The sequence below is a fragment of the Lepidochelys kempii genome, chromosome 22, assembly GCF_965140265.1.
Source record: "Lepidochelys kempii isolate rLepKem1 chromosome 22, rLepKem1.hap2, whole genome shotgun sequence".
Lineage (NCBI taxonomy): Eukaryota > Metazoa > Chordata > Testudines > Cheloniidae > Lepidochelys > Lepidochelys kempii.
The window spans coordinates 6,090,519-6,110,973 of NC_133277.1; the positions used below are offsets into that span (position 1 = coordinate 6,090,519).

At 45.7% G+C, this 20,455-nt stretch overlaps 1 protein-coding gene across 1 annotated transcript in view; it reads left to right on the forward strand.

Moving 5' to 3' along the window:
- KCNJ5 (potassium inwardly rectifying channel subfamily J member 5) overlaps window positions 1–20,455 on the forward strand; it is a 244,426-nt gene that overhangs the window by 37,957 nt on the left and 186,014 nt on the right. The window lies entirely within an intron of this gene.

Below are 20,455 nucleotides of genomic sequence, written 5' to 3' on the forward strand. Positions count from 1 at the left end.
TGCCACTCGCTTTAGTGAAAGAAGCATCTGCCCCAAACTGTTCTGAAGAGGGGAAAAACACCAGTATAAAGGCTTAACCATTCTTATTGGTCATCCCCTTGTCTTACTGGCTCAGTCATTAATAATCGATCTAATAACACTTTTATGCAGCACTTTTCAACTTCAAAGCATGCCAATCCATTAGCTACTCCTCCCAACACCCCTCTGAGGCAGGTAAATAAATTCTCTGGCAGGGCTCCAAATAGCCCCCATTTCTCTCCTCCCCAGTTTCTTTAAATAGGTGGGTCTCCTTGAGTGCTCGTGCTCCAGAAAGGTGCTCCAGATGCCCTGGAGAGAGGCATCTGCCCTGTGATGACTGAAGGGGATGGATTTCTCGAAGAAAGCCCAGTCTTCCCAATGCAAAAGGAAAGCCAAATACTCTGGGGATATTATTCAGAGTGGTCTTTTCAGCAACCCTATCAACTACCAGCTGTCTCATGGTCCCATCTAGCTCACATGTATTTTCTCATGGGCCCATAAGCTTAATAGCCTAAGTCAATAGCCTGTTCTGTTGTCCCAGTTGTTTCTTCTTCCCCTTTGACTGGCATTCTAGCACCAGCAAGCAAGGTGGTGGAGTCATCTGCAGTTGTCCTGTGCTTTTTCACAGGCTAGACAGTCAATACGAGCACATGATACATTTCAAGCCATGTGCTTTCACTGCTGGGGCCACCTAATTAATCCTTAAAGGAAGGAAATTTCAAGTGAAGTGTAATACCAACAAAAGGTGCTCGATTGGCAGTCCCTGAGACCAGAACCCTCTGTTTCTCCATAGAACAGCATGGAAAGCCTCAGCTCCAGACTTGCTTCCTTTTAGCAAAGAATCTGAGGACTGACCATGTCTGGCCACTAAACTCTTCTCTCATCCCAAAATGCCTCGGTGCCTGACTCATCCCAATATCACTCTCCAAGTTGGCGGTTGAGGCATATTGGGATAATAGGACAGTGCGGCAGCCGTATCTGGTCAGTCCTTGGCCTCTCTTCAGATGAGGAGCCAATTAATGCCAGTTATGGTGGTGGTGACTTTTCAGTGTGGACCCCTGTCAACTGGGAACTAGATCGAGATCCACCAGCAGATTTCACATGTGCCACCAACTCAACCATAAGTAGCAGAGGCTGGAAGGAGAATTGATAGGGTGTTGGTGGCTCATCAGTCGGGGACAATCCCATGAAGGGGAATTTGGAAGTCCACAAAATGGGACTTCTCTAGTGTCTAGGTGTCTTTAGGATATGCATTTATGCAGTGCTCTGCAAATTCTTCCTGATACCTCTCAGGGCAGATACTTGCAGACAAGAAGAACATTGCTGTGTGGGGGAAGGTTTCCTGTAACCGGATAGCCCAATACTTCCCCCATAGCAAGCCCTCAGGGTAAGACACCTGCAGTGAAAATGCCACATTGAGAAGAAGTTGTCTGTTGTGTGACTTGGACGGCAGGGGAAACAAAGCCAAATTCTCACTGGAAGGAGTAAAGCTCATTACTTTCGTCGAGTTTAGCAGCTTTGGCCAGATCAGTGACCAAGGATTGTTACAAAATGAGAGGGGCAGGGAAGGTGACTGCCAGAGTATTACTTGGTTCACCAGAAAATGTAGGGCACTGATGGTCCGTGCCAAGAGCAGTTCCTCCTTCCACTCACTGTAAGCTGGGTGGATTAATGAATAACACTTGGCTCCAGGTGATCCAGCCCTAACAGGGTGATGGAGCAATAAGTCTGAATCAGAGCAGTGAGCAGCACAGCTGATTGCAACCTGTGGCAGGACCTGGTAGCAGAGGGGATTGGCAAAGAGTCCATGGCAGAACAGGGAAATGAAACCCAGGAGTCCTGAATCCCCTTCCCCTATTCTAATTATCGGACAGTACAGTCTTCATTCTGTGGGCTAAGATAAGCATACAGTAGGAGGCAAGAGGAAGGGGAAAGTACGATGCTTCTTCTGTAGCCTTTCATTGGCAGCGACTGGGATTTCCTTATATTGACAGGTGTGGACACATCAGCCGCACAGCCTTGCTACTTCCCCAGTTCAGTCCTAAGCAAAGCGATACAGACTCTGGGCCGCAGGTGTCCCATGTGTCCAAGGCTGCCACGCCTAGGGCTGATCTTACAAACCCACAGAGTTTAGATCTGACTCCAGCCTTCTCCAACATAGGTGTTTGGAGCCGTGATTTTTGGTTTGATAGCTGAAGAAATGAGCCAACCATGACATTTGGGGGTGTTTAGACTGTACAGTCCAGATCTCCCACTAGTGTAACTCGACACAGCTCCACTTTACACCAGCTGAAGTTCTGAGGTTAGGTTTTGATATGGGTTCATCTCTGGTCAGGGCCGGCTCCGGGCCCCAGCGTTCCAAGCAGGTGCGTGGGGCGCCAGTGAGAAAGGGACGGCAGTTCCTCTGGCCGCGGCGGCAATTCGGCCGCAGCTTCTCCCCTTTGTTGGCCGCAGCAGCAAATCGGTGGCAGCTTCTTCCTTTTGCCGACTGTGGCAGTAGTTTTTTTTCACTGCTTGGGGTGGCAAAAACTGTAGAGCCGGCCCTGCCTCTGGTCAAGTCAGGCTTCTGTGAGAGACACAGGAGTTCACATCCTTCATTTCTTTTTGAAGGGCTTAAAGTCAGCAATGAGTTACAGCCCAGTGACCAGGCATCTTAATTATAATTTGATACAAGTACAAAGCATCTGTTCCTTACAGTACATACCATCCCATAACAAACCTCCTCAGCTGAGACAGATTAAAGTGACACCAAGCCCCAAAGGAAGGGCTTGTTTCATCTCAGACGCTGCGTTTTTCTCCCTCTCCTCTCTTCCCCTCCACTGCCTTCTCATCTACCCACACACAGACAAAGAGGAATAGATTTAGATAACTAGCAGAAGTTTAAGTCATAGTAGATGGTATAAGAAGCATCTAATCTAAACTCAGTAGTATTCAGCAGTAAGAGTCAGTAAGTCCTATGGCCTGTGTTTATGCAGGAGGTCAGACCAGATCATCACAATGGTCCCCATCTGGCTTTATAAATCTAAGGATGAATCTATTCCTGGCTGTGTCACTGAGCTTGATCAAGTCACGTTACTGCTCTGTGCCTCAGTTTCCCCATCTGTAAACTTGAGATCATAACCCACTTTTTCAAAGTGCTTGCAGAGCTGGGAATAAAAAGCTCTACCTAAGTTCAGTGCAAAGCATTATTTGTCTCGCTGCAGCCACCTGTCACTTTACAATTCTTTCAAAGCAGCTGACAATAGGCTGGATTGTCATGGTTGCTCATCTGGAAATTCTGAGTGGATCAAATTCAGGGTGGCGCCTTTTGAATCAGGGGTTCACCTCCCTGCGGATGCCCCCAGGTGTGTCTGTTTTTGTCTTGAAAGCCTCTATTTTCAGCTCAGCCCACTGTTGACCATTTTGACCTTCCTTTTTCACCAGCTCTTACTTTGGGGAGTCATTCCATTCTCTGCCTGTTGTCCTGCTAGCTTTCGTAGAGTGGCTGCATCTTCTGTGCTGTTAGACCCAGAGTTTGGGGAGATGGGGCGTTATTAGCAGTATTATTATTATTTTTACTTTGGACAACATCCCAGTTGCCTAGAAACAGCATTAATAGAACAGAATCCGTCCCCAGGGTGCATTGCTACATTATGCTTCTCACAGGGCCTTTCTTTTGAGGATCTCAAAGCACTTTCTCAGCATTAATAAATGAAACTCCTCCATGCCCCAAGGAGGTGGGGGAATGTCATTATTCTTGTTTTGCAGGGAGCCACAGAAGGCCAAAGAAAGATGAAAGGCTTGGGTTGAAATCCCGGCTCCACGAAGCCAATCCCACCCCTGCTCTCCCATGCAATTTGTGGGGGAGCTGAAAAGCATGTTATCAGTGTCTTGCCCAGTATCACTTGGGACCCTATCCAACTCCCACTGAAGCCAATGGAAAGCTCCCCACCCCTTTGCTTGTCATGGGCTGGATTGAGCCCACGGTGAGCAGCAGTTGAGCACAGAAGAGAGCAGCAGCCCTCAAGTTGTACAAAGTGCAATCTAATTATTTCTCGGTGGTGGGAATGTGGTATCAGGGTCGGGTGACCAGGAAGCCAGTGTGAAAAATCAGGACGGGGGTGGGGGATAATAGGCGCCTATATAAGACACCGCTCCCGAATATCAGGACTGTCCCTATAAAATTGGGACATCTGGTCACCCTATACCAGAGGTAGCACGGCCAGCCTACAAATAGGCTAGGAATGGCTACTGCTACTGAATGGCTAGGAATTCCATATCTCCTATTCTGTTACCTTCTCTACCCTGCTCCTCAGCCTGCCTGTGCGTGCCCACCTAGCTCTTCCGCTTTGCCTTTCAGATTGCAAGCTCTCTTGGGAAGCGGCTGTCATTGATTATACATTGGTATAGCACACAGAACCATGAGGCCCGACCTGCTTGTGACATTTAGGCAGTACTTTAATATAAATGTTAAATCATAATAGTACTACTAACAAGTAATTCATGGAATAATAGACTTTAGGTGGTAGCTTTGCCATAAATTCCAAGGGCAGCAGGACTCACTGAAAATTAGTCTTGTTAATTAATAAGTGTAATTAGTTACACTTTAAAAATACATCATATTTTTGTGTGATATTATTCGCATCAAATAAAGCCTTGATTTGAAATATCCCACTATTTTCTGAGCTGAAAGTTGCAGATATTTCTGATACATGCTGCATAGTAACTTGTGTGTTTAACAGAGGGTTCTGCAAAAATCATGGGAAGTGGCCAGTTTGGTATCTTTTGTATCGACCTTATTTCTGAAGGTCACAGACATTAGAAATGACCACTCAAAGAATGATTGTGTTACAGCTGAGTGAGCGTGTGAAAAAGCTCCGGTAGGGAAGGCAGTAAGAACAGGTTGGATGGCAGGTATGATCACATCTGGTAATAAACAATCAGGCAAAGAGAAATACCAGCTGTTCTGCAACAACCTTTCATCAGCACTGGAGAAAAGATGGAAGACTTGATGTGGCTTCATGGACATTAGACTCTGTAAATGTGTTGTAAAAAGAGAGTGGTTAATGAATAGAACTAGCTGGAAAAGGGAAATCCCTTTCGACCAAAACAAATCATGTTTTTGAGGAAAAAAAATGTCTCCCAAAACAGGATGAAAAGTCACAAGTGTGAACTTTTAGCAGGAAGGGGTTTCAGTGAAAACTCCATCTTGGGAGAACTGAAATGGAATTTTTCAGCTTCCTAGCTGCATGCTGGTAGATGGTGAACTTGACAAGAGCCTTCAAGCCCATTTGCAAGAGAGGCACTCAACCTCCTTGCCTCACCTCCAGCTCCAGAAACCAGAGAGGCAGAGCGGCTCCCTGCCTGGGAGGTGGATAAGCAGAAAGGTTCTCAGCCTCTCTTGCCCCGGAGCTGGGGGAAGGTAGAGAGGCTGGGCACATGGGATCTCTGTCTGTTTGTCACTGGAGCTGTAGGGGAGGCTGAGAGCCAGGGAGGGCAGAGGATCTGGGCACTTAGCCTGGGCAGAGGATCCGGGCACTTAGTCTTGGCAGCCCTCCTGGCAGGTTTTTGTCAATTTCCCTTTCTGCCTGAAGGACAAGTGCTTTCCAGCCAAGTCAGGAAGCCATCATTTCAATTTGCCTGATGGAAAGTCAACATTTTAAAACAAAATTTAAAATTTTCCCACAGCAAATTTTGATTTTTGTGAAAGGGCATTTTCCATTGGAAAATTATTCTGGCAGAAAATTCCTGACCATCTCTATTGTTGGAGTCAGTGTGGCCCAGGAGATAGAGCACCATCCTGGCAGTCAGAAAATCTGAGTCCTTTTACTCACCTGCTGGGTGACCTGGAATAAGTCTATATGCCTCTGTCACCCCTCTCACCCCTTGTCTACTTAGACCGTAATCTTTGGGACAGGAGCTGTCCCTTACTATATGTTTGTGCTGTGCCTAATACAAAGGGGGCCCAACTTCACTGGGACTTCAGCATGCATAAGTACCATGCTGAATTGGGGCCTGAGTGCTGACTGCCATGAGACAGATGGTCATTCTTATCTCTTGTGGCAGGGAGTTCCACAGTCTGCATCAGACTCCTGTGAAAGTTCTGTTTCACACACTCACAGGTGTCTTTCCATGGCACCTGCGGAACGGAGCTGCCACCATGAGGAAGGAGTGATCATCCTCAAAAAGAGATTGTCTCTACCTACCTGAGTGCCCATCTTGTGGACAATATATGCCAGAATGTATTTACTTAGTGCAGCAGTCCATGCTGCTGTAGAATGAGGTAAATGCACAGCATCAGATCCTTCATCGGATTTGTTTCTACATACATCCAAAGTCTGCTCCATGCACAAAACTATGTAAAATATCCATATGTGGTACATGGGTAAATATCCTTTTTCAATAAGGCTTCTAGCTAGTGCTTCACCCTTTTTTTTAAAGCCCCCCCTCTACAACACTGGAATAAGATGTGTGTGTTTGTTTTCAGGAGGTGTTCAGGATAGCATGAAATGAGCATGGCACGCAAGCCCCCTCTGCTGGTTAAAGCAGGGACCACTAGAGGTGATTGTTTGCCAGCACTATACGGGTGGGGGGAAGTTCAAACCAAAAAGTTGAAATCCTCAGCCTCAGAGGTTTGCATTTTCGCAAATTGTCCACTCTGATGACAAAAAACACACCCAAACTTCATGGTTTTGGTTTGAAATTTGGAAGAGTTTCTCAAGTCAAAAATGTGATATTCAAAATTTCCTTTTGTGCCCAAATCCTTTACCCCTGCCAACATGCAGAGTTGGATAGGCTGAGTGCTTTTAATGGGAAAATGACCATTTTGCAAAAATGTTGGGAGAGAGGAAGGGAGGGAAAACATTTTGGGGTCATTAAATGGCCCAAAACAAAGAAATGCCAGAAAAAAAAGTGTCCGTTTTGCAATAGACTTTTGAATTTCATGCATAAGGTGGGAGGTGTTGAGAAGATAGTAAGACATTGCCAAAAGTTGAAGCACACATAATGAAAGCTTGTGTGACACTCATCATCTTTGGTTGACATGCTGGGGATTGAACCAGGGCTCTCCCCATCTGAAAGTGTAAACTGCAACAGCTTGACCTAAAGAGTCAGTTTCTATAGCTTTGTCAGACTTATTGGCTCTGGTTTGGGATCCATGTGGAACTTCTCCCACACACTTACCAGTGAGTTACATTTGCTTCTTTGTCTCTGATTTAAAGCTTTAAGACTGGGAGGAGGATGCAGTTCAAACACTGATCTTTGTTACGCCAGTGTAAATCGGGGGTAACTCCACTGAGTTCAGGAGAGTAATCCCTGATTGAAAATGGTTTAAATGAGATGGGAATCTGGCCCAAGTATACAAAGGAATTTTCTTGGCACAGATGGGTAAGTCACTGATATATAATCATACATCAAATTCATAGCCATTCTGGTAGTACAGTAATTCAGTTTCAATAGCTGTCTTGGCATGACAAGGTATATGAGAGTTGCCAGAGTGAATGCATCAGTTTCCTTTGTGTAGGCCTACATTCATTCTACAAGGTTTCAGTGGTATTTTTAGTGTGGAAAGATCGTACCCTGGGGCAATTTAAGTGCTGAGATGACGACACAGCTCAACAATCCCTCGAGATCTTGTGACATACAGAATCTTGGGGGCTAGGGGGGACACATCAGCGAGGCCATGTTGTCTCGGCCAACTTTTTGTCCATTCTGCTTCTGTTAAACTTCCATGTTCAGAACAGGTGAGAGTTATGCTAGCCCCCAAAAGGAGAGAGGTGGGCTAAACCAAGAGCAGAGCAGCCTTGAACTAAGCAAGTGCTGGACAAGCTTCCCCAGTGACTCCTTGCCTACAACACCATGTAGGGGATTTATTGCTCCAAGCTCCGTGCTTCTTTGATGCTGCTGCACATCCAAATAAGTGCTTATTGGCACCATTGCATGGCACATCGCACATGCAAAGCTGGATTTCTGAACATAGCAAGTGCCTGCCCAAATTGTGCAGTGATCACTTAGGTGCTGGCCTATTTAAAAAATGTTCCCCAAAAGCAAATCTTTCTCCTGGCACTTCCCCACAACTGATTCCTCCTCAGCCCTTTTGAAAGCTTCAGGATTCCCTGGGGACGCTTGTACACTACCCAGCTGGTATACTAATAGGATGTCACCATTAAGCATCTTCCAGGTTATTGACTTCTGGAGACAGTCCCTCCAGCCAGCAGCCCACAATCCAAATGACCTCTGTTCAAACAGTTATGTTACAGGAATTGTCTGGACTGAGTTTCTGAGGCTGCAGAGTTCTCTACTGCACAGGGATGTTATGTAGTTAGATAAATTAAAGATTGTGCAGTGCTCTGATACTACAGTGATGGAGGCTGGATGCATTTGTGGAGGCAAATAGAAATTTAGCTGAAAATGTATTTTTGGGAGTTCCAAAACTGTTCATGAATTTGGGTCAAATGCGACAAATAGTTTTAAACAGAAAAACCTGAACAATCAAGACGTCTCAACGTTTCATTTTGGCTTTTCATTTCAAAACAGTATTTTGTTTTCAAATTTGGCCAATTTAAACACAGTCACACCCCCGCAAAAGGGGGTGAAAAACACCTGAAAATTTTTCAAATGAAAATGAAATACTAGGGGGAAAAAAAACCATAATGACTTGACTGAAACATTTTGGTTCACTAGAAACATACAGAAAACCCCCAAAATTTTTGTTTTGAGTTGACCTGAAACATTTCAGTTGATTCAAAGACCTTTTTTTTTCTTCTTCTTCTTCTTCTTCTTCTTTTTTTTTTTTTTTTTGATTCAATGAAAAATTTAGAAAAAAAATTGTTTGGGTTTGAATCAAAATGGATTTTTTTTCCAGATTTTTCGATTCAGCTGCTGAATTCAAAATCAGTTATTCACTCAGCTCTAGCCAGATAAATCACTTAGATACACTGAATGAACTTGAGATCTTTGATCCCAAAGCACAGAACTCTACCATTTGAGCAAAAAGGGTAATCCCCTAAGCAGGCAGTAACAGTAGGAGGCTGTCATCCTATGTGTACCAGTAGAGGCAGATGCAAAGCACGACTTTACAAACATATTACGCAAGCAATACACTATTGGCAGCTCAGCCCCATAGCAAATGCATGACTAATTCCATCCTGTGCAGATAGGCAATGAAAAAAGTGATGGGGAAAGCCCCTTTGCTCCCAGAGTATTGGGAATGTGGAGGAGGTAGAAATGGGAAGGCTGGAACCCACAGGACGTTTTGTCCTTATTGCCTGAGCCAGACAATGACTGTAATTTTACACTTATAAATTCATATTGGGGGATTGCTGGATAGGTCTGTAATTGCCTTCAGGATTACTCTGTACGAGGGATAGGGAGAACATTCCCAGAGTTATTGGATGTCATCTCACTGCAGACTGAACAGAGGGAAAACATTCCAAGTGCAGCTATGACATATCTATGTGTGGGAGGAGAGGCTTTCAAGCTGCAGTCTTCCTCCGCCGAGACTGTTACAAGGTCAGCTGGCGCTGCAGATGCAAATATGCCGAGAACAAGATGTACAGATGTGCTGGGAAGCAGGGACCCAGGCATGCTGGCATCATCAACAGACCTGGATCCTGGCCAAGGTAGATGGCAATGAAGACGCAGCGAAGTTCATAAAAATGTGCTTTGCTGCACAGATCTATCAGAATTCACCTTCTCACTGCATTGCATCATTTGACATTTTGGAGTCCTGGCTTCAGCAGACTCTCTGAATTTTATTTGGAGGGAGAGAAGACTCTTCTTATTAAAGTGCTACATATTCCCACAGCAGTGATCAGAGGCTATTGTAGGCCTAGCGAATCGACTATTGGCCTATGCATCAGAAAACCTAAATTGTATTCCTGACTTTGCCACTGATCTGCTGTGTGACCTTGGGCAAATCATTTCATGTCTCTGTGCCTGTTTGCCACACACCCCCTTTGTCTGCCTAGAGCAATATGAATATGCTACTATTGATAAATAATACATCTTACAATGCTTATTTCCATCTATATGCCAGCATGAATGGGAGTGTTATATATAGTTAGATTAAGTTTAGAATTGGTTTTACTATTGTGCATTAGAAATACTTCTACAGAATATCATAGTATTTTTCTCCTTTTAATAAAGGCTAAATTCTGTTGGAGACATGAAAAGTCCTAATATTTCATTGCCTCTATTTCCCTCCATCACGCCTACATCAGCCCACTTAGCCTTCCAACAGATGAGTTTTGGATTCAGTTCTTTTCATATAGAAGGTGTCTGTATTAAATTTCTTTAGAATGAAATACCATCTCCAAGGGTTAGATCAAGGTATAGGCACTAGAGACCTGTGATTAGGGGCCCAGCTCTTGGAGTCATGTGATGAAAGCAGGATCTCAGAAGTGAGTTTCACACATGTGGGTGCAAGAAAAAGCTTGAAAGTATAGTCCAAATCTGGGATATTTGCCAGAGTGTGAAGACCGCCTGAAACAGTAGTTCTTAGAGGTGTGCACTACCCCATGCAGCTCAGTGGGATGTTAACTCCAAGTCTCACTGCTCTTGGGGGCCCTAGCAATCACCATCCCAGCAATGGACTCTGTGGGGCAAGAGAAGAGCATACAAGGCCTGGCCTATGCTTCCAAGCAGATACATTCCAGCTGCTGAGGTTAACCCTGGGATTTTCTATGCTACAACACCTGTCTCTCCAGCAGGGAGAAGAGACCCCTGCAGCTGGTCCTAGGGAGGAAAAAGAGATTCCCACACTTCTGTGGAAGGGGAGTGGGGATCCATGCCAATCCAGGTGGGGGGACAGGGACACAGCACAGGGGTGGAGTCATGGAGGATCCAAGCTGCGTTGAACCTGGGCTGTCAGATTGCCTTAACCCGAACCGGCTGTCTCCATCTGAGGTCAGAGGCAGAAAGCACAGACACTTCCCCTCCTCAGCCCCTTTAAGCTTATGCAGATCCTAATATCCATCAAAAGAAAACTGAGTCAGCACAGAGAGCTGAATGACCCAGGCCTCAGTGATCAAGCAAAGTCAGATACCTCCTCCACTGAGCTCATCTCCCGCTGGGCTTCTCAGCCTCGAGCAGCTTCTTCCTGGCCAGCATGACAGGGGCTGTCCTGAGCTTTTGTCAGCTGAACATTTCTGGCCAGGCTAGCTCATCTGAACCCCACTCTAATGTCTCAGGGTGACACAATCAAATGAAACCTCTGCCTAGACTGGACTCAACATGGAGAGCTAGAATATAAAGGAAGTGGCCCCAATTCTGGGTTCCCATCTGTTTACTTGACACTGCAGTGGCTGTAGAAAAGACGGCTTAGCTGCCCACCTGGGAACGTGGCTGCAGCCATATAAAATTCCAGAGCAGCTATACCTGCTTTCTTCAGGGTGACACTGGGTCTGGAACAGGGTGGCTTGCCCCATGGACAGGAAAGCCTAGGTCTAAGCCAACCCTGATTCCAGAATGAGCCCCACCTGAGATGAATCAGGAGATTCCAATATAAAAAGAAAGCGTGCCCCCCGCCCAGGAGATGTGGGGTGGGGTGGGAGAGATACTTCAGTAATGTTGGTAGGTGCTACAGGGAACAAGAAAGTGTTGGAATCAGCTGAAGGAAAGTGCCAGGAAGCAGGAGAGAGTGAGGAATACTCTCCCGGCAGGGAAACCAGGGGAGAGAACCTATCCAAACAGAGAGAGACTGGAAAGACCTGTGAAGAGAACAATTTCTGGTGAAGGAAATGCTAGGAAGGAGAGAGACAGTCCCTCAGGGAGGTGGGGCTGTGCCAAGAAGAAACTGGGTTGACAGCTGTGTGAGTTTGTATTCTATGTTTGAAAGATTTTGTGTTATTTTGGATTACTGGGAGAGAGACTAAACTAGGGTTGGAGTCTGGAGGGCCAGTATGTACCTGAGATGTAAATAAACGGGTCCCCTTGTGGGGCTGGTTTGAGTTACCTTTGAAGTGTGAGCTCTTAAAGGAGCCCTGAAAAGGGGGGAAATGAGGGAGGGCGCTGTAGAGTGACCTCTGGCCATGAGGGGGTGCTCAGGAGCAGGCTGCCCATGGTACAGGGTCCTATGGTCTAGGGTTCGGCTTCTCCACAGAACGCTCTGCTCTTCTGATAGAGATGGGCAGTCTCCCTGGTGTAGCGTGTTCACTGCTGAGCACTCAAGAGGTTGACCTAGGTCTTCACCAGGGATGGGAACACTGATTTCAGGGGTAGAGGAGTAACTCCCTCCAGTTCCTTGAATGCCTGCTTATTTCTGGAGCTGAGCTTTTTCTATGTTTCTATACCGTTTGCTTTCCTTTCATTGTTACTTACACTTTTCAGCAGCATCTGCCTCCAGCCAGGACCAGAAATGACTGTGCTGGAAAAGCCTATTCTCAAGTTGTCATAAATATAAAGGGAAGGGTAAACACCTTTAAAATCCTTCCTGGCCAGAGGAAAAACCCTTTTACCTGTAAAGGGTTAAGAAGCTAGGATAACCTCGCTGGCAAAATGACCAATGAGGAGACAAGATACTTTCAAAGCTGGAGGAGGGGAGAAACAGAGGCTCTCTCTGTCTGTGTGATGCTTTTGCAGGAACAGAAAAGGAATGGAGTCTTAGAACTTAGTAAGTAATCTAGTTAGATATGTTTCAGAGTAACAGCCATGTTAGTCTGTATTTGCAAAAAGAAAAGGAGGACTTGTGGCACTTTAGAGACTAACCAATTTATTTGAGCATAAGCTTTCGTGAGCTACAGCTCACTTTGCTGTAGCTCACGAAAGCTTATGCTCAAATAAATTGGTTAGTCTCTAAGGTGCCACAAGTACTCCTTTTCTAGTTAGATATGCGTTAGATTCTGTGTTGTTTAAATGGCTGATAAAATAAGATGTGCTGAATGGAATGTATATTCCTGTTTTTGTGTCTTTTTGCCTAAAGGGATTCTCTATGTTTTGAATCTGATTATCCTGTAAGGTATTTACCATCCTGATTTTACAGAGGTGATTCTTTTATTTTTTCTTCAATTAAAATTCTTCTTTTTAGAACCTGATTGCTTTTTCATTGTTCTTAAGATCCAAGGGTTTGGGTCTGTGTTCACCTATGCAAATTGAGGATTTTTATCAAGCCTTCCCCAGGAAAGGGGGTATAGGGTTTGGGAGGATTTTTGGGGAAAAGACGTTTCCAAGCAGGCTCTTTCCCTGTTATATATTTGTTAGACACTTGGTGGTGGCTGCAATAAAGTCCAAGGGCAAAAGGTAAAATAGTTGGTACCTTGGGGAAGTTTTAACCTAAGCTGGTAAAAATAAGCTTAGGGGGTTTTTCATGCAGGTCCCCACATCTGTACCCTAGAGTTCAGAGTGGGGAAAGAACCTTGACATAGATGACAGGAACACGGTCTAAAACAGAGCTTGTAGGTGCAGAGAACAGGACCCTTCAGCTGGGTCCATTCTGGGGGGCAGTGAGCCAGACAACCAGGTCTGCACTTCACTCCACGTCCCCAGCCAGCCTTATGACATAAGTCATTGCTGACCCACCCACAAGCAGTAACATAACCAAAATCTCAGACTAGAATCTGCTAACCTGGGAGGTTTGGAGAGAATAGAGTTGTGCTCCTTTTGAGGATGCTCTGGTACTCGATTATATTGAGGTGAGACTGCCCAGTGATGGGTACCTTTGAAATTCTTCCAGCCATCCTAACCTTTTGGGAACTGAGCAAACCCTAACTCAAACCTCTTGAGGTTCTCGGATCAGTAGTTCCAGCTGCCTGTCCTTTGGAGTCCCATGCTCTCTTCAGTCTACCATCCTGCAGTTAGGACAGTCAGTTCCCAGATCTTTTTGTGGGGTCTGAGAAGGAACCCCAACTCCACAAAGTCTTACCCTTTAGGAGATGGGAGCCCATGTTAGAAATCAGCTAGTGCTTCTAATTTCATAAATGAATGTGCTTAAGGTCCTCCCTAGTCCTCCCCATGCAGCTGATCTGATCTTTCAGATCCTTTGTCACTGTAGGATGTCTGTAGGGATGTGGTGTGGTTTGCGGGGGCGAATCTGAACTACACTGCTGCTGGTTAATAGCAGGAGACTGAACCATGATTGCAAAATGAAACCTGTCTTCTAGCTCTTGACAGCTAGCATTAGGCTGCCCAGTGATGAAGAATCCAAGCTAACATTTGAATGCTCTGCTGTCTTTATCTCCAGGGATGTATTAGGAGATGGATAAGTTCCACTTGCAAGCAATAGTTTCTGTGTCATAGCAGAGGCCATCATGTGCCAAAGGCCAGGCACATGGTAGTATTAATGTCTGTTGCATCTAGTAACCTCCCATCTATAAAGAACTGGCTTAGGGACAAATCTTTTCCTGAGGTGCATCCACAGCTCCTGTCAGCTTGGGGATGGGGAGAGAGACAGACACACATGCTAAGGGCAGAAATCATCCTTGACTCTTCAGAAACCTCAAGTGCCCTAGGGGATCACCAGTTCCTGTAGTAAAAGCCAGAACTTCACCATGGGAATACATTGCATTTTGTTCCCTGGTAGCATTCCTCTTTTTTCCAGTTGTACTAGTGGCCGTCACTGAGGCAGAAATTTGTCCTATACCAGTACAAGGTGTATGCACCACATAAATCCCATGTAAGCCCTAAGAAAAGTGGATTGGTGCATAGGCTTGTGCTTGGGGTGGAAGTCACACAGAGTGATTTAGCCCAGACAGTGTTCAAAATGGTGTCCTCTACCTCTTCAACTCACACTCTGTCTCTGGGACTCCAGAGAGCGATACGACATAGCATTCAATACACAGACCTATCAGCCAGCACTTCCAAGTCCCAATCCCAACCCTGCAATGGTCTTTCCTCTTTAGCCCTGGCCACATCACTTAGCCTGTCTGACTCTATTTCCCCATCTGCAGAAAGGGAAGGCTAAATGTAGAGCACCTAGCATAAATACTACAGTATTAATCAAAATTGTGTGGGTGTGGATTGTAGTTACACCACTACTCCACAAATGTTGTAAGAATTAATGCTTGTACACTGGTAAGTATTGCTATTCTTCGAGGGTGAAATTCACGCATGTGCAGAGGACCATCACAAGGTCTATATGCCACTTGAACCCTCCTGTTAGGGAACTGGTGCCTTTCCGGAAAATATGCTTTAGTCAAACATATGTTATAGGGCTATTAGAAATAACTGGATGAAATTCTCTGGCCTGTATTGCACAGAAGGTCACACTAGATGATCTATTGGTGCCTTCTGGCCTTAAAACCAGTGACTTCAGGAGTGCTTAATCTTTGTGCTGGGTGAATTTTACCTCTAATCAACATATATTCAGTTGGCACTACTGCCTCATTGGTGAGGGAAACATGTTCCCTTCCCCGCCACTCTCACCCCCCCCCCGGGAATATAATTTCCTTTTGACAGTTATTTATTTGAACTATGTATGAATGAGTTAGCTGGAAACATTCATCAGTCTATGGTAGTTTTGAAATAGTCATGTATTTTTACTGTGTATTTTATGTCCTCTTTAGTCATTTATGTGCTGCTGCTGGGGCAGGGGATTCTTTCGTGCATTTATAAATGTTAGATTTTGCTGCACGGCCTGGAAATAAATTCTTGAAACGGTTCCCTTAAGTCCCAAGTTGCTTGAAGAACTGCTGGGAATGTTCCCAGTGGTTGCTGAGGCTGTGGAAGGCCACAAGCTTGCATGCCACCTGGTGTAATAGGAGTGTAGCTGTTTAATGGAGGTAGACTTTTTAGGAACAGGAATGTGTCAGTTAAACAATTGTCCTGGTTCTTGCAGGCTCCCAGGAACACATTGTGCTGGGACACTCAGCTGAGAAATTGCACTGAAATTCAGCTACATGCAAGAGAAGCTGGAATCTGGCCACAACTGCCCAGCTGAGAATTCTCTGGGCAGAGCTAGTTGCTGTCCCAAGATAGCAGAAGGAGAGGAGATAGGGAAGAAGTGCTCTACTGCTGCAATGCACAGCAGGGGTATGGTGCACTGCCCCTAGACTGATCTAACTGATGCTGGGGTGGGAGGACATAACTGGCTCCCTGATGACCCACCCCCGCAAACTTTTCCTATACCAAATGGTGCTGGCACAAGAGACAAACCGGCCTTTCTTAACAAGGAGATGGATGTCTTGGGAAGTGGCAACGGGACATGGAGCCTGCCCTCTCCGACAGATCTCTAGTTCAAATCAAGCCCAGGTTAGCTGTAAGTGACCCTTTCCATCTCTGGTCAATGTCTAATGACCTCAGTACAGATCTCAAAGGGCCAGGCTCCATGTTCCAAAAACCACCACCGCAAACTGGCACTAATAGGCAAGGATTTATTGGTCAGGCACTATAAGCTCATCCACCTACGTATGTACGCCACGCCCACCCCTGTAGTGTCTGGGCTCCTTACCGCTCTCTCCTGGCTCTAGACCTGGTCCTGTCCAGTCTCCTGGATAAGGTTGGGACTTACTGCCAGTGCAGTATGGAGGAAGCTCTGTCTCTGCTGGAGCTGTTTTTCTGAGGCCTTCAGCTCCACGGCTGCCAGTCTGGAGCACAGGGCTTACTACGGCACATCTTGAGTCCCCCAGAATTGCTGAAAGTAGATTGCAGACAGCACTGGGGGGGGGGGGGGGTGGAATTAAATGGACTAGCTATGCCACGTTTAGGTCTGAAAAGCATTGCGTCTAGAGTCTGTCCTCTGGAAATCATCTCTGTGCCAGCTATCAGGGTGCCAGTTAAACAGCTGCTAAATCTGTTGGTCACTTTTGTTTTATTTCCCCCCAAATCTGTGGAGTGCAAGGCTAACGAGCCATTTCATCAGTCATGTAAAATCCAGTTCTGCCTGGGAGCGTGCATTGCTGTCCTTTCCTCTCAATTGGAGGCATGCAGATGCCTGTGATGGGGGTGTACAAATCCCATGATTGTAGCCAAGGGGCTAATGGGAGCCTGAGAGCTCAATTAACCCACTCTGTTACCCCTGGAAGGGTGTTAGACTCAATACCATCTCAGACCCAGTGGGGGAAAAACCTGGGCAGCTACCACTCTGAAGGAAGAGTGGGGTTGAAGTAGAGCTTGGAGGGGCGGGGGCAGAGAGCATAGAACTGATGACTCATATTGCATTGGATGCTACTTGTTTGGGACACTGATACCACTTAAGAGGCAAGGCTGTTTATGACCTGATGGCAGGGCCGAGTCACTAAAAGAACCAGACCCACTGCAGGGTCTGAATTACTATAGAGAGACATCTGAGGGGGAAGGCCCTGCCATGCCATGCCATGCCCAGCCATGGGGTGGTATGCTGACTGGTGAGCCACTCTTCTCCAGTGCCCAAGAGCAGAAATTTGCAAGTCACCAAGCTATGTAAGGCTAAGTCTGCTAGGGTAGAATGTAGAGCTGGAGTCAACTCCATGTCCTGCTGGGTTTAGTGGTAGTAAAGTGAAAGAGCTATTGAACATGAGAACGGCCATACTGGGTCAGACCAAAGGTCCACCTAGCCCAGTATCCTGTCTTCTGACAGTGGCCAATGCCAGGTGCCCGAGAGGGAATGAATAGGTAATCATCAAGTGATCCATCCCATTGTCCATTCCCAGCTTCTGTCAAACAGAAGCTTCATCCCTGCCCATCTTGGCTAGTAGCCATTGATGGACCTATCCTCCATGAACTTATCTAGTTCTTTTTTGAACCCTGTTATAGTCTTGGCCTTCTCAACATCCTCTGGCAAAGAATTCCATAGGTTGACTGTGCGCTGTGTGAAGAAACACTTCCTTTTGTTTGTTTTAAAACTGATGCCTATTAATTTCATTGGGTGACCCCTAGCTCTTGTGTTATGAGAAGGAGTAAATAACACTTCCTTCTTTACTTTCTCCACACGTCATGATTTTATAAAATCTATCATATAGACCTATATTGACTCATCCTTCTGTCTGTTATGGGAGAAGGATGTCTGAGAAATGCCAACAGGGAAGAAGCAAGGTCCAGTCCCATCCCACCCCAGCCTTAACGAAACCCAAAATCCTGGATCTAAATATCCCTACACAGCAGGGATGGCAAATCCAACCACAGCTCCAAATTTAGTATCTCTCTGATGCACCGGACAGCAACCTCAGAGCCCAAGAACCCTGGGGTGAAAACCCAGCTCCATTGAAATGAATGAGAGCTTTGCCTTTGACTAAGTCACTCATGCCAAGATTGCACCCCTGCATTCTGGGGTGTGCATATTCCCTTATCTGGATCAAGATGTTGTGTCATTTGAGCCTGTTTCTACTGGAAAACAGTGCTGCAGGATAATCCTACTTAGGGAAGGGGTAGGAAGACAATCATTCTGTGATGAAAATCCTGCTATTCTTGAGAGGATGTAGCAAGGGGGGGGTGAATAAAATGCAAAAACCAAAGCCTATAGAGGGGCCTCAGTGCTGGAGGACATGCAGGTGCCTCCCACTCCATTTTCCCTTGGTCCTGATTTATGCCTCGAGAGCAGACATTTTCCACCTGCGTCTTGTTAGTAGTGACTTTCTTCCCCGGAGGTGTAGCTGAGCTGATAAACCTTTAACAGTGTAAAATGGGGCTTAAAAATTTAACCAATGTACATTGTATGTCGCACCTGATGGTCTAAGGAAAAGAGGAAGGATGGTCCCATGGCTGGGGCACTAACTGAGCTTTGGGACAGCGGGGTTCAGTTCCCCGCTCTGCTACAAACTCTGTGATCTTGGGTAGGCCCAGATCTTCAAAAGGATTTAGGTGCCCGATTCCCCATGAAAGCATCTACATTCCTTTGATCCGGCCTTCGCCCGTCTGTGCCAGAATTTTCCGTCTGTAAAATGGCGGTAATAGCACTGCCTGTCTCACGAGGGCGTTGTGAGGATAACTACATTACAGACTGGGAGGCACTCTCTGCTACAAGAATTAGATCCATATAAATACCTTCATATAGACAAGACACAGAGGTGGGGCCCATCTTATAGCAAGTGGCTAAAGAGCTGGAATTGGTCGGATCCGAGGAGCAGGTCAAGGAGGGGAACCCAGGGTGAGTTGGAAGGTGAAAGTTTATGTAAATAAAGTACCCAGATGAAAGAACCAACAAATTTGCTTTTGTCAGCGATTGCTTTGAATCCTGGCAACCTAGGGAGGAAATTCAATCTATTTTCATAAAATTGTTCACATTATTGCACTGCTGCTAATGCGTTTTTGTCTTTGTGCTCATAAACATTGACAGCTAGACAGCGCTGGAGACCGAAATCATGGCTTATCCGCAGAACGAGTTCTACATGAATAGTGCAAGCTTACACACCCACACAATGTGCTTCAGCCCTGGGCCATAGGGACACTGCTATGGCAGTGACGGGCACTCACTCTCCAATCGCTTTTAGGCATCTCTGCTGAGTCAGCAATACCAGGGTCCAATTGGTGTTAAGCATGAGGGGGGTTGAGTTAAGAATTGGACTGAAACTAACACACCCGTGAGTGACCAAACCATTAAAAAATATCAAGTAAGTTTAGATCACTGTTGTTTGGCCTGGATTCATACCAGACAACGGTCCTCTATATCTTTAAGAAGACTGTCTATTTCCCGAGGTTAACATTAGGTTCTCATTACCATATCAAAGGCAGCGCAGGCAGACTCCTCCACTTGTTCCTTAGCAGAGGTGGGTGGAACACTGGGAGTTCTGATTCACAGGGATTGCTACAGAAACTTTTTTCTTTTCTTTGTCTGCTCATGTTCCCGCCTTCCAAGTTTCACTTGGAGTTTGAGGATGGAAGGCGTCCCAAAGCACGGAGCAAACTTGAGCCAAAGAAGTTGACTGTCACTTAGTTTTCAGGTTTCAGAGGAACAGCCGTGTTAGTCTGTATTCGCAAAAAGAAAAGGAGTACTTGTGGCACCTTAGAGACTAACCAATTTATTTGAGCATGAGCTTTCGTGAGCTACAGCTAGTTTTCAGTCACTTAGCTGAGGTTCCTCTGAGCTTCACTTGAAACCTCAGTCTCATTCAAGTGCATTGGGGGAGATGGGAGTTGGAAATGATGATCTAAGAGTCCAGTGCTGATTCTTCTGATTCTCTCTCTTTTTTTTTTTTTTTTGTTCAATATGATGCCAGGTTAATGGCTGACAAATGGGAAGTGACATGCATAGTTCCTGGAGACCAAATTACATAATAAATTAAAATACCCCCTGAAGGCACCGGTACTCTCCTATCCCTGTGCTAGATGTGAAGCCCCAGACAGGTGCAGCTGACTCGGAGCAAACTATAGATCCTGTCATTGGTGCCCATGAAAGAGACAGATTTGAACAATATCCCTTATGGGTAATAAGAGAGTTTATCCTCATCAAGGGGGATGGCTGGTGTATGTGCGATCGAGCCTTGTGGGAGGGGGTGTATTGCCCGTCTCCATGAAGGCTCATAAAAATGTGACCACACCATTTGAATTCTACAGGAACCAGAATAAACCAAAACTGGGGTTTGTGATTGATTTTTTGAGACTTTTCTTTTTT